General features: G+C 42.7%; 2 non-coding genes across 2 annotated transcripts; both read right to left on the minus strand.

Annotated features, from left to right (window-relative positions):
- Positions 1 to 12,379: 12,379 nt before the first annotated feature.
- On the minus strand, positions 12,380 to 12,453 carry trnai-aau (transfer RNA isoleucine (anticodon AAU)). Its single transcript has one exon. It is a non-coding gene; the product is annotated as a tRNA-Ile (tRNA).
- A 2,200-nt stretch (positions 12,454 to 14,653) lies between these two features.
- On the minus strand, positions 14,654 to 14,727 carry trnai-aau (transfer RNA isoleucine (anticodon AAU)). The gene has a single exon. It is a non-coding gene; the product is annotated as a tRNA-Ile (tRNA).

A 14,727-nucleotide genomic window follows, 5' to 3' on the forward strand; every position in this document is an offset into this window, starting at 1 on the left:
GCAATTAGATTTGGGTTTTACCAAGAATAATAGTAAAGCTGAAATTGTATGGGAATTATTCAGACACGTAGGTGTGCCAGAGAAACAGACAAGTGCAGGAGAGGCAGAAAAAAATGAAGGCGTTGAGGTTTAGTTAGCGGATACCCTACTGGTACAGACAAAACCTAAACAGGCAACGCATCAGATAAAATTGATTCATCCTGAAAGTCTAAGTTAGTTGCAACAAAATGACAAGACGATAAAACATATATATGTGAATATATAGCTCGAAAAGGAGGCAGAGAATATTTTGGAGTGTTATTTTCTTCACGATATAATCCCAAGACAGAAATGGAAACCATAGAATTTTAGTGCAGAGGATAAATGGGCTGGAAAGCACCAGATTGTGTTGATGGCGGCATGCAGACGGGAAGCGTTGCCCGGAGCACATGAACTACGTGTAGCAGGTCACTTAGACTCAGGTTAAGTTACAAAAACATTGTTCTTGCCCTGGAATGCACAAGGATCTGGTTAGGTTTTAACACAGGCGATAATAAAACCAGCAACTTCGTTGCCAATTCCTGGATTTGAAGAAACTTTCACACGAGCTATAATTTATTGCATAGGTCCCCTCCTGAGAATAAAAATCAGGGAGCAGTAATTGTATCAGGTGAGTCTTGAGATTAGAGATTAGATATAGAATTTTGATTTCCTGAAGAAGGGCTTATGCCCGAAACGTCGATTCTCCTGTTTATTGGATGCTGCCTGACCTGCTGCGCTTTTCCAGCAACATATATTCAGCATAGAATTTTGATTAGTCTGGATCACCTTGACATAAGTAGGGAAGATGTGTTGGTTAGGCTAAAGGTTATTAAGGTGGACTAATCGCTGGGACCGGATGGGATCAATCCCAGGTTGCTGAGGGAGGCTAGATAGGAAATAACTGGGGCCCTGACTGAGATCTTTGTGGCATCCTTAAATTCAGGGAGGTGCTGGAGGACTGGAAAGATTCTCAGGTTTTCCCTTGTACAGGAAGACTAGTAGGGATATTCCGGTTAACTGCAGACCAGTGAGCCTGACATCGGCGGTAGGAAAGTTGATGGAGAGGGTACTGAGGGACAGAATCTATTTACATTTAGAAAAAAAATGGCTTATCAGTGATAGGCAACATGGTTTTCAGCGGGGGAGATCGTGCCTTACCAACTTAATAGAGTTATTCGAGGAAGTTATCAAGTTGATAGATGAAGGGAGCGCTGTTGACGTCATGTACATGGACTTTAGTTAGGCGTTTGATAAGGTTCTCCATGGTAGACTAATGGAGAAAGTGAAGTAATATGGTGTGCAGGGTGTTCTAGCTAGGTGGATAAAGAACTGGTTGAACAACAGGAAACAGAGAGTAGCAGTTGAAGGGAGTTTCTCGAAATGCAGAAAGGTGACCAGTGGTGTTCCACTAGGGTCAGTGTTGGGGCCACTGTTGTTCGTAATATACATAAATGATCTGGAAGACGGCACTGTTGGTATGATCAGCAAGTTTGCAGATGACGTGAAGATTGGTCGAGTATCAGAAAGAATAGGGGACTATCCGGGAATATAGGGGATATGGATAGACTGGAGATTTGAGTGGAAAAGTGGCAGATGAATTTCAGTGCAGACAAATGTGAGGTGACGCACTTAGGCAAGACTAATTCTTGAGTGAATTACACAATGAACGGAAGAGCCTTGGGAAAAGTTGATGGGCAGAGAGATCTAGGAATACAGGCCAATCGTACACTGAACGACACTGCACAGGTGGATAGAGTGGTCAAGAAGGCATATAGTATACTTGCCTTCATTGGACGGGGTATTGAGTATAATAGCTGGCAATTGTAGAAATTGTACAAGGCATTGGTTCAGTCGCATTTAGAATACTGTGTACAGTTCTGGTCACCACATTACCAAAAGGATGTGGACGCTTTGGCAAGGGCGCAGTGAATGTTTGCAACGATGTTGCCTAGTATGGAAGATGCTGGCAATGAAGAGATTTTGAATATGTTAGGTTTATTTTCATTACAAAAAATGAGATTTTGGGGGAGCCTGATTGAGGTTTACAAAACCATGAAGGGTATAGACAGTATGGATAGAAACAAGCTTTTTCCAAGGGTGAAGGATTCAATAAGAGAATTCACGCTTTCAAGGTGAGAAGTGGAATGTTTAAGGGGGATACACGCGGCAAGAGTGTGGTGGGCATTTGGAACGCGTTGCGAGCAGAGGTGGTAGAGGCAGGATGGCAGATTCACTGAGGACGTGTCTGGACAGGTGCATGAGTAGATGGGGAGCAGAGTGATACAGATGCTTAAAAGTTGTCTGACAGATTTGGACAGCATATTTGGATCGCCTCAGGCTCGAGGGGCCGAAAGGCCTGTTCCTGGGACGATAATTCTGTTTGTTCTCTTTGTTCTTTGTTAAATACAATGGATGTGTTTGCCAGATTTCCGGAGGCAATTACATTGTGGTGTATCAAGGCAAGAAAAGGGTCGTACAGGAGTTAACAGCTTTCTGCACACGGTATGGGGAACACACAGAGATTCAATCGGACCAAATGTCAACTTTTACTGCACTGTTGTTTAAAGAGGTTGTGGATAGTTTACTAATAGTGCACTATAAATCCAGTGCGCATTATCCTGAATCCCAGGGAGCATTAGAAAGGTGGCATTAAGCTTTGAAGACCATGTTGACAGCATTCTGTCAGGATTGTCCGAATGATTGAGATAAAGGTATCCCGTTCACGGTATTTGCTATTAGATATGCCTCACGTTACTCTCCCCAGTTCACTGCGTTCGAGTGAATATTCGTTCATGAAGTGATAGGCCATTTGACATTAATTAAGGAAAAAGGTGACAGGATCAAAGCCGGAGATCTCACAATTAGATTGTTTATCGAAGGTGAGGGTGGAATTAAATCGAGTAGGTGAATGAGTTAAGCACCAACTAAAAAGGTCAATGTATAGAATGATGCATGGAGCATATAAAAGCTGTGAGATTCTGACGTTTTCCAGAGGGATGACATGTGAGCATTGTAACCAGTGAAATGAGATCCTTTCAAAGCCAAATTTAGTGGTCTCTATCAAAGTGAGAAAAAGTTGATTCAGGTGATCTATCTGAACCATTTGCTGGATTTAAGTAGCCTGATGACCTCTGACAGACCTGCACCGCTTTAATAATGACCATTACTATCTAAAACCCAGTCCACAACCTCCTTGTGACCAATCACCATCAATCCCAATACCCTGAAAGGATTATTGCGTCACTGAGTCTAACCTGTCTGTGTTCGTGATGTAAATTATAGAACCCATGTGGGACAGTTTGCCGTTGATTAATTTATTTGTTACTGAGTTTCAGTGCTCGGACGAATTCAGCATTTTGAACATTGAATTTATTTCTCTATTAGGGTGACGGGATATATCACCACATTCTTCGATTATCTTCTGGACATAGCCTTGGCCACAGCATCGACTCGAGACTTTGTGCAGCAATTCACGAGCTTTCGAATGAACCCGATCTCATGGACTTTTGAAGGCAATTGAGCTATCAATTGAGCTATCAAGATGCCCTATTTGGTCACGTGTAGCGATTACAGTTAAACATTGCCCAAAACAATATCGATTTGCCAGGAAAAATACAAACACTAAAATAATAAAATAATTTCGTTCGGCGCTCCATCGCAGGCTCTTCCGAACTCTCCCCATTTCTTTGAGCCTGGAGTCTCCAGAGGGTTCTGCAGCTCACTGAAATGTGTCTGACGGTGAAAACGTTGACCTGCAGATTCAGCGGTGTTAGAAACAAAATTCAATAAAATTTAGACGAGACCACCAAAGCTGGAAACAAGACACTTTATTCCACGATCTTGCAAGAAAGGATCCCCAACTGCATAGAACAATTGAAGTGATGATTATTCAAACTATTACACTGTTATACTTTTGAGCTACGTGAGGTCACCTCTTCCGATCCCTACATTACCTAATCTTTTTTACTATTTCGCCTCTGCCCATCTATGCTCCACGCCCATTGCCCCCATCTTTCCAAGTTGGCAATTTTACCCCTTGCACGTGCTGTCATAAGGCTAAACTCTTGTCTCGATGTTCCCTTTGTAACTTCTTTCATTGTCCATTGGTACATTCCATTCTTGTACATACATCTTAACAATGTATCTTTCTCGTGCTTCGCTTCTATGTTTCAGTAATCTTAGCTTTTTGCTGGAACAGTTGTTTTAAACATTATTGTAAAAGGAATTTTTTTTTAAAAAATCTACATTACAGTTACTACTTAATTATCCATAATTATGTACTGAAAAGTATAGACACGCTTCCTTAAATACCTGTATGCTTTTTCTATATCCGCAAAATCAACACTTTTTCCCCCATTTCTCACAGCTGAAATAGAACATATCGTGTGAGAATGTAATAAAGATAAAATATCCACGTAGATTTCACAGGGAGAGACAGACAGTGATAATGCACTTACACAGCGCTACCTGATATGCTGTTTGTGGTACAACTTTTTCCGTATATTCCGCATTCAAAACTCCTCGAAAAAATGTTGTATGAGACTACACAAACACTACAGTTACCTGGACTCTGTCCCTTAAACAGTGTGAGGGCAGGGATAACACGAGTTTGAATAAAGTGTAAAGCTTTTCTATGTTCCCCAAGTATATTATAAATATTTGATTATTCTGATGGTTTCTGTACTAATGGTGATGCCATAGGCAATGCATCAGCTGTGCCAGTGAGTGTCGGCACGTGGACTGCGTTAATGCGTTTGGCACTGCAGAAATCCCAAAGTAGGTTTGCCGGAGAGAATACTACAGGAATGTGCAAATTACAGAAAAGTTCTTCTCTGAGTTTTGCAGCTCCTGAGTAAGACCAGATGTTGTGGCTGTAAACTTCTGAAATTCTGTTTAGTAAATTGACTGTGGCCAAAAATGGACATGTTAAAACCTACAATCCTAGTTAGCTTAATGGATCATACATCTGGTATTTCCCGTCTATGCACGTGTTTGATCGTTACTAAAACAACTTTGCACGAGGCTGTTGCTTTTGATTGAAGAGCAGAACACAAGTTTATGACATGAAAGGACGAAAATAACAAACGATTTGCAGAGAAAAGAAAATTTAAAAGACATGAATGTGAATGTCAAATTAAAACGTCAACCTTTATTTTCTGAAACACTATCTAACAAAGATACTCAAGGCCAAATGAAGCACATCCCCATCTCAGGTATTTGCAATCTTTGCAATCTCTACTGTTCAGCTTCTTCATTTGAGTCGTTAAGAGGTTTTTGTTGTTCATTCACGATTCCGTTCTTTGTCACGTCAAACTGTCTGGCAATTTGAACCTCTCCTCTCTCAACAATTTATTTTTTTAAGTCTCCTGAATACCCGGCTGCACAGACGAGAATCCAGATTAAATGGAAAGATTAGTTCTAATCTCTGATTTTTAAAAAAATCACATGTACCTCTGTATTATATACTATCTGTGTTTTCCTTGAAAATATTCCATGTTTTGGCCTCAACCGTTTTCAGTGACGGAAAAATCAACAGACTCATTCTGCTGCTTGACTAATGACATATCTCCTCTTCCCGTCGAGTCCCGTCTCCTTGGTCTATGGTCCCCTGGTTTTGGCCTCGCTCCAGTCATCGGGAACATCCTTCCTGAGTTAACACTGTCTCGTTCTGTTCCACGTTTCGAGCCTTCTACAGCATTCGACAGCCCCATTCACTTCCTTGTCAGCCCAATCGATATTGTGCAAACCGTTCCTATCTGTCTTCAGACGTCAGTCCTGCCAGCCAAGGAATCAGACTAGGAAGACACAATCACAGAAACTGCCAGAAAAACATAGTTTACGTGGCAGCATCTGTGGAGACAAATCAGGGCTTATGGTTCAGAACAGAATTCTGTAGAAAGATGACTGGTCACGAAAATGTAGCTCTGATTATTCATCACAGATGCTGCCAGATCTGCTCGGTTTTTCCAGCAATTTCTGTTTTCTCTGATTTATAACAGCCGGGGATCTTCTGATTTTTTTTTCAGGCTGTTGAGCTATCCTTGTAATCCCTTTATGGTCAGACCATCCTTCCACTCATAATGAAGAACGAGAACTGCATACAGCACTCTAGCTGTACTTCCACAAAGGCCCAATTCTCTTACCCAAATCATGTTTTTCTTGTGATGAATTGCATCCCAGCGTCTGCTTTCCTCGCTAATTAAGATGCTTCCTTACAGCGACTCGTGAAGATTACACTGAAACATTGTACTCTTCTTTCCATTCTATAATGATTCAGATAATAATCTGGTTGTTCTTGCTCATAAATTGTAGTAGCCTTACGTTGGTCCCCATTAAAATACATTTGCCATGCAATTGCCCGGTCGTTCAACTTGTCCAACTGCCACAGAATCTTCTCTGCCTCCGCCATATATTTCACTCACTCACCAAGTCTTTTGCCGTCAGCAAATATTCAGATGTTATATTTTCATTCCGAATCTCAATCTCTAATATTTATTGTGAATACCTAGAGTCAAAACACTGATCGCTGTGTTACTCATTGGTCACTCAGGAAGTGATATATTTCTTCCGAAATTTGTTCAATGTCCGCCACGCAATTGTCCATTCATGTAGCTGCTCTACCCCAAATCCCATGTGGGCACTCACTCTTATCAGAAGCCAAAAAACACCCCTAAATACGCACCAACTCTATCGAACACCACCTCGCTGAAAGTTCAACCCTCTGGAAATTTTCCTCCCTGCATTGTGGAATTGATCATGATTCCAGGAGCTTTATGTCCATGAGTGTACACCACGTGTCACTGAGTGCATTTCCAAGTACGGACAGAATGTTGTGCAGAACAGGATTGAGGTCCAATGGTGTGTTGCATTCAGTGTTCAAATTGATTCATTAGTTTAACAATTAGAATAAATTTGGAAAACCACCAGATTTATAAACTATTACCTCATCGTAGCTTCGGAAACACCAGCGTTTGTGTTTCAACTCACTGCTGTAGCATGAAGTCAAATTCTTAGCGAAATTCCACTACCATGATCATCAATTCGGTCAAGTCTAGAGAAAACCACAAAAAACTGTCGATAACAGGATTAAATTGATTGAAAAAGGGATCAGTAAAATAATAGATTTTTGTGTCTCCTATTTCACTATCTTTGGTACACTGTCCTTTGTCTTGAGCCCAGAATCCCCCTCGGGTTCTCCTGCTTACGAAAACTATCTTGACAGTGAAAATGGTGAGCCACAAAATTCGTACAAATACGACATAGGGTGTTAGAATGTAATGAGCAACTTCAATTGTGATCCATAACGTGAAATAAACTTCATCTAACTCTTCTCCACAAAACATGTTATCATGCATAAAACATTAATTAATATTGTACATAAAAGGTCAGATTATGTATCTTGAAAAGGTCACTGTTCTCAGATCAACAACCATTTTTTTCTCACGACAATAAATATTTTCCACCTTCTGATAACCTGTGGCAACAAAATGTTCAAATTTGAACCAGATGGAGCAGTTGGCGACTGTAACATTCAGACTGTGAATGTTAAACATATCCATATCCTCTGGCGAAATGATGTGTTCCATGTAAAGAATACGGACAAGGCTGAAAGGTTGAGGACCACCACCTGTAAATCTGCCCTTGTCGCAGCTATACGGGAGCGCATAATACATATGTACAGATCACATTTTCCACGGGAGAGGATCCAAATCATTATCATTTTCACCAAGAAAGCAAATATGGGTATTCCACAGCTAATGTATACAGTAATCTGATGAATGGCTTATGCTTGACACGTCGACTCTCCTGCTCCTCGGATGCTGCTTGACCTGTTGAGCTTTCTCAGCACAACACTTTTTTCAATGTACACATACACACACAAACGCACACACACCCACACACACACTCACACAATCAAACACACACACACATATTTGAGTTAAAACGGAAGTGCCAATTCATTTGGTGTCTCTTGTTTAAGATCTTGCATCCCACATCAAATGGCAAAGTGGAAGGCCCGATATCACAGAGACTGCAGTGATTAATAAAGGCAGCTTCAAAGTTTGTGCGCACATTTGTAGCTCTGGTGCTCGTTGCTGTGGTTCTGTTCGCCGAGCTGGAAGTTTTTGTTGCAAACGTTTCGTCCCCTGGCTAGGCGACATCAACAGTGCTTGGGGGCCTCCTGCGAAGCGCTTCTTCGGTGTTTCCTCCGGTGTTTATAGTGGTCTGTCCCTGCCGCGTCCGGTTGTCAGTTTCAGCTGTCCGCTGTAGTGGTTGGTATACTGGGTCCAGGTCGATGTATTTGTTGATGGAGTTTGTGGATGAATGCCATGCCTCTCGGAATTCCCTCGCTGTTCTCTGTCTGGCTTGCCCTATGAAAGTGATGTTGTCCCTGTCGAATTCATGTTGCTTGTTGTCTGCGCGTGTGGCGACTAAGGATAGCTGGTCGTGTCGTTTCGTGGCTAGTTGATGTTCATGTATGCGGATTGTTAGCTGTCTTCCTATTTGTCCTATATAGTGTTTTGTGCAGTGCTTGCATGGTATTTTGTACACTATATTAGTTTTGCTCATGTTGGGTATCGGGTCCTTCGTTCTGGTGAGAATGCAAACACATCGACCTGGACCCAATATACCAACCACTAAAGTGGAGAGCTGAAACAGACAACCGGAAGCGGCAGGGACAGACCACTATAAAAACCGGAGGAAACATCAAAGACACGCTTCGCAGGAGGATCCCAAGCACTTATGATGTCGCCCAGCCAGGGGACGAAACGTTTGCAACAAAAACATCCTGCTTGGCGAACAGAATCATGATGCTTATGCAATATTCGTTTAACAGCGTATTTAGCAAGTTATCACGCCTTCCTGCAGCGTTCGTCAGTGACAGATCAGCTGCTAAATGATTGCTTCAGACAGCATGCTACATCCTACATTTGAAAATGGAAAAGGTGCAAACGTTTACAGGCTGAACACTCACTCACTATTTTGCCTGGCGCGTCAGAGGCTGGGAGCGGATCTTATGGAGGCTTTTCAATCATGAGGGGCATGAATCGGGTAAATAAACAAGTTTCTTTCGCTCAGGTGTGGCAGTGCAGAACTAGAGGGTATAAATCAGGTGTGGGAAGGCGAGAATTGGAAAGACAGTGATGGGCAATGGCTGCGCGTAGAGGGTGGTGCGTTTCTGGAACAAGTTGCCAGACGAACTGGTGATGGATGGTAAAATTCCAATACTTTTAAGGAATCTGGACGTGTATTTGAATAGGCAGGGTTTAGAGAGACATGGGTCAAATGCATGCAATCGCGGCTGGATGAATTGAAGATATCTGTTCAGAATGGACGAGTTCGACCGAAGACTGTGTTTTCAGTGCTGTTCATATCTAATGAGCTCTATGATAGTGCAGCTGAAATGATAAAAAAGATAAATAAAATCAATCAAGTAAAATTGTCTCAAGTTGTTGAATTCAAACAACTTAAGGTAATTTTATTTCAATTATTTTATTTATCTTTTTTATTTGTTAGTTTTATTTTATAACTCCAGCTTCGACGCATGAGAGGTGAGCAAGTGAATGAATTCCCTCTGGAAGTCGCGTGACAAGTATTAACAGAGATCAAGGAAAATAACATGAACGAATCTTTGATTTGAATTGAAGCCTGAACTCTGGTTCTGCTCCGAGACTGTGCCAGGTCTGCTTAATACTGCATATATTTCATGCTTTGCATTTGTTTGTGAAAACAATTAAGACTGATTGATTTGCTGCAGACAACATCCAGCAGTCATCATGGGTACGGCGATCAAGTCGTGCGTCTATCCTTGTCAAATGTTTTATTGCGCAGGTGAGGCTTCCTGTTTCGTGGTTTGGTGGAGCACGTTGTTTGGAAGAGCACGTTGTTTGGAAAAATAGCAACGCAGCTGAGATCCGGCATGGGACCAGCGGGTTGATGTTCCATGACAGCGATGGTCGCCTTTTGAATGAATACACATCTCAACCGACCATGTGACAAGTTCTTGCAGACGGTGAAAGTAAATGCCGCGGCGAACACTGACACGGCCCTGCTATCGGCGGGAGGGCCTCACATAGTCAGTGCGGGATTGAACCCACGACCTTGGCGTTATTAGCACCACGCTCTAACCAGCTGAGCTAACCGACCAACGCAGTCAAGTCGCGAAAGCAAATGCCTATATTCCCGATGCTCACAACCACGGCGGCTGTTCATTTTCTGCTTCATGTCGATCGCACGATCGTCTGAACTATTTCCTTTCGTTGCAAAGCTTTTCAACGAAAAAAAAAGCATTTACTTTTCCGAACGCGCATACTCGACTTAAACATTTGCTCTGATATTCAAAATTAAGCACAATGTCCGGACGCATGCAATTTCAATCGCAATGCCACCAGCTCAGCTGCAGCTTGTCATGTTGACAAATATCGTCTGGAGAAACGTACCTTCAACGATCGCTCACTGTTCTACTGGATACTCACAGACTTCTGGAGTCAGGGTTATGTGCTGCTGATAAACTGCGACGAAACTTATGCCAAATGCATTTGAATTGTAATCGAACAGTGGGATTTTTTCTGCTCCCGAACGACGCAGTTGGTTTGGTGTCAGCAACAGCTCAGAAGCCAATTGCACGTTTTGCTCAATCACACATGTTGCTTATGCAATCTTCGTTTGACAGCATATTTAGCAAGTTATCACGCCTTCCTGCAGCGTTCGTCAGTGACAGATCAGATGCTAAGATGATTGCTTCAGACAGCATGCTACATCCGACATTTGAAAATGGAACAGTTGCAAACATTTCCAGGCTGAACACTCACTCACTATTTTGCCTGGCGCGTCAGAGGCTGGGAGCGGATCTTATGGAGGCTTTTCAATCATGAGGGGCATGTATCGGGTAAATAGATAAGTTTCTTTCGCTCAAGTGTGGCAGTGCAGAATTAGAGGGTATAAACCAGGTGTGGGAGGGCGAGAATTGGAAAGGCAGTGATGGGCAATGGCTGCGCGCAGAGGGTGGTGTGTTTGTGGAATAAGTTGCCAGACAAGCAGGTGATGGATGGTATAATTCCAATACTTTTAAGGAATCTTAACGTGTATTTGAATAGGAAGGGTTTGGAGAGACATGGGTCAAGTGCATGCAATCGCGGTTGGATCAATTGAAGATATCTGTTTGGAATGGACGAGTTCGGCCGAAGACTGTGCTTTCAGTGCTGTCCATATCTAATGAGCTCTATGATAGTGCAGCTGAAATGATAAAAAAGATAAATAAATTCAATGAAGAAAATTGTCTCAAGTTGTTGAATTCAAAAAACTTCAGGTAATGTTATTTCAATTATTTTATTTATCTTTTTTATTTGTGATTTTTTCATTGTTCTGTAACTCTTATTTCTTGATTGTCTCTCTTTCTCTCGCTCCCCACACCATCAATATCTTTTTCCTTTCCACTTCCCGCTTTGCTACCCTTCTCCCCTGTTTTCCATTTTGTCTCAGGTTCACCCACCCCCCACATATTTTCTCACATAGCACTGGCTACAACCTGCGTCATTCACGGCTCCTAATCTCCCTTAGATCAATCCATGCACTCTCATTATCACCTTTGCATCTGGAGCTCTGACTCACCATCTCTCAGCCTGGTGTAAACACCTCCCTAATTCTCCCCCTTTTTTTATCTTTAACAAATGATGAGTTAGAATCGAAACGTCAGCTCTTTTCTCTCCTTGCAGATGGTGCCAGAACTGCTGAGACTTTCCAGCATTCTCTCTTTTGGTTTCCGATTCCAGCACCCGCAGTAATTTCATTTTATTAATGGCTCTATGATATTGCTGGTGTCATGATAACTCCAGCTTCGATGCATGAGAGGTGTGCAAGCGAATGAATTCCCTCTGGAAGTCGCGTGACAAGTATTAACAGAGATCAAGGAAAATAACATGAACGAATCTTTGATTTGAATTGAAGCCTGAACTCTGGTTCTGCTCCGAGACTGTGCCAGGTCTGCTTAATACTGCATATATTTCATGCTTTGCATTTGTTTGTGAAAACAATTGAGACTGATTGATTTGCTGCAGACAACATCCAGCAGTCATCATGGGTACGGCGATCAAGTCGTGCGTCTATCCCTGTCAAATGTTTTATTTCGCAGGTGAGGCTTCCTGTTTCGTGGTTTGGTGGAGCACGTTGTTTGGAAAAATAGCAACGCAGCTGAGATCCGGCATGGGACCAGCGGGTTGATGTTCCATGACAGCGATGGTCGCTTTTCGAATGAAGACACATCTCAACCGACCATGTGACAAATTCTTGCAGACGGTGAAAGTAAAAGCCACGGCGAACACTTACACAGGCCTGCTAACGACGGAAGCGCCTCACATGGTCAATGCGGGGATTGAACCCACGACCTTGGCGTTATTAGCACCACGCTCTAACCAGCTGAGCTAACCGACCAACGCAGTCAAGTCGCGAAAGCAAATGCCTATATTCCCGGTGCTCACAACCGCGGCGGCTGTTCATTTTCTGCTTCATGTCGATCGCACGATCGTCTGAAATACTTCCTTTCGTTGCAAAGCTTTTCAACGAAAAAAAAGCATTTAGTTTTCCGAACGCGCCTACTCGACTTAACCATTTGCTCTGATATTCAAAATTAAGCACAATGTCCGGACGCATGCAATTTCAATCGCAATGCCACCAGCTCAGCTGCAGCTTGTCATGTTGACAAATATCGTCTGGAGAAACGTACCTTCAACGATCGCTCACTGTTCTACTGGATACTCACAGACTTTTGGAGTCAGGGTTATGTGCTGCTTATAAACTGCTACGAACCTTATGCCAAATGCATTTGAATTGTAATCGAACAGTGGGATTTTTTCTGCTCCCGAACGACGCAGTTGCTTTGGTGTCAGCAACAGCTCAGAAGCCAATTGCACGTTTTCCTCAATCACTTACGTTGCTCATGCAATCTTCGTTTGACAGCATATTTAGCAAGTTATCACCCCTTCCTGCAGCGTTCGTCAGTGACAGATCAGATGCTAAGATGATTGCTTCAGACAGCATGCTACATCCTACATTTGAAAATGGAACAGTTGCAAACGTTTCCAGGCTGAACACTCACTCACTATTTTGCCTGGCGCGTCAGAGGCTGGGAGCGGATCTTATGGAGGCTTTTCAATCATGAGGGGCATGTATCGGGTAAATAGATAAGTTTCTTTCGCTCAAGTGTGGCAGTGCAGAACTAGAGGGTATAAACCAGGTGTGGGAGGGCGAGAATTGGAAAGGCAGTGATGGGCAATGGCTGCGCGCAGAGGGTGGTGTGTTTGTGGAATAAGTTGCCAGACAAGCAGGTGATGGATGGTATAATTCCAATACTTTTAAGGAATCTTAACGTGTATTTGAATAGGAAGGGTTTGGAGAGACATGGGTCAAGTGCATGCAATCGCGGTTGTATCAATTGAAGATATCTGTTTGGAATGGACGAGTTCGGCCGAAGACTGTGCTTTCAGTGCTGTCCATATCTAATGAGCTCTATGATAGTGCAGCTGAAATGATAAAAAAGATAAGTAAATTCAATGAAGAAAATTGTCTCAAGTTGTTGAATTCAAAAAACTTCAGGTAATGTTATTTCAATTATTTTATTTATCTTTTTTAGTTGTGATTTTTTCATTGTTCTGTAACTCTTATTTCTTGATTGTCTCTCTTTCTCTCGCTCCCCACACCATCAATATCTTTTTCCTTTCCACTTCCCGCTTTGCTACCCTTCTCCCCTGTTTTCCATTTTGTCTCAGGTTCACCCACCCCCCACATATTTTCTCACATAGCACTGGCTACAACCTGCGTCATTCACGGCTCCTAATCTCCCTTAGATCTCTCCATGCACTCTCATTATCACCTTTGCATCTGGAGCTCTGACTCACCATCTCTCAGCCTGGTGTAAACAGCTCCCTAATTCTCCCCCTTTTTTTATCTTTAACAAATGATGAGTTAGAATCGAAACGTCAGCTCTTTTCTCTCCTTGCAGATGGTGCCAGAACTGCTGAGACTTTCCAGCATTCTCTCTTTTGGTTTCCGATTCCAGCACCCGCAGTAATTTCATTTTATTAATGGCTCTATGATATTGCTGGTGTCATGATAACTCCAGCTTCGATGCATGAGAGGTGTGCAAGCGAATGAATTCCCTCTGGAAGTCGCGTGACAAGTATTAACAGAGATCAAGGAAAATAACATGAACGAATCTTTGATTTGAATTGAAGCCTGAACTCTGGTTCTGCTCCGAGACTGTGCCAGGTCTGCTTAATACTGCATATATTTCATGCTTTGCATTTGTTTGTGAAAACAATTGAGACTGATTGATTTGCTGCAGACAATATCCAGCAGTCATCATGGGTACGGCGATCAAGTCGTGCGTCTATCCCTGTCAAATGTTTTATTTCGCAGGTGAGGCTTCCTGTTTCGTGGAGCACGTTGTTTGGAAAAATAGCAACGCAGCTGAGATCCGGCATGGGACCAGCGGGTTGATGTTCCATGACAGCGATGGTCGCTTTTCGAATGAAGACACATCTCAACCGACCATGTGACAAATTCTTGCAGACGGTGAAAGTAAAAGGCACGGCGAACACTTACACAGGCCTGCTAACGACGGAAGCGCCTCACATGGTCAATGCGGGGATTGAACCCACGACCTTGGCGTTATTAGCACCACGCTCTAACCAGCTGAGCTAACCGACC

Source organism: Chiloscyllium plagiosum, unplaced genomic scaffold (genome assembly GCF_037043375.1).
Source record: "Chiloscyllium plagiosum isolate Xiang-an unplaced genomic scaffold, Cpla_swu_hap1 HiC_scaffold_52, whole genome shotgun sequence".
NCBI lineage: Eukaryota > Metazoa > Chordata > Chondrichthyes > Orectolobiformes > Hemiscylliidae > Chiloscyllium > Chiloscyllium plagiosum.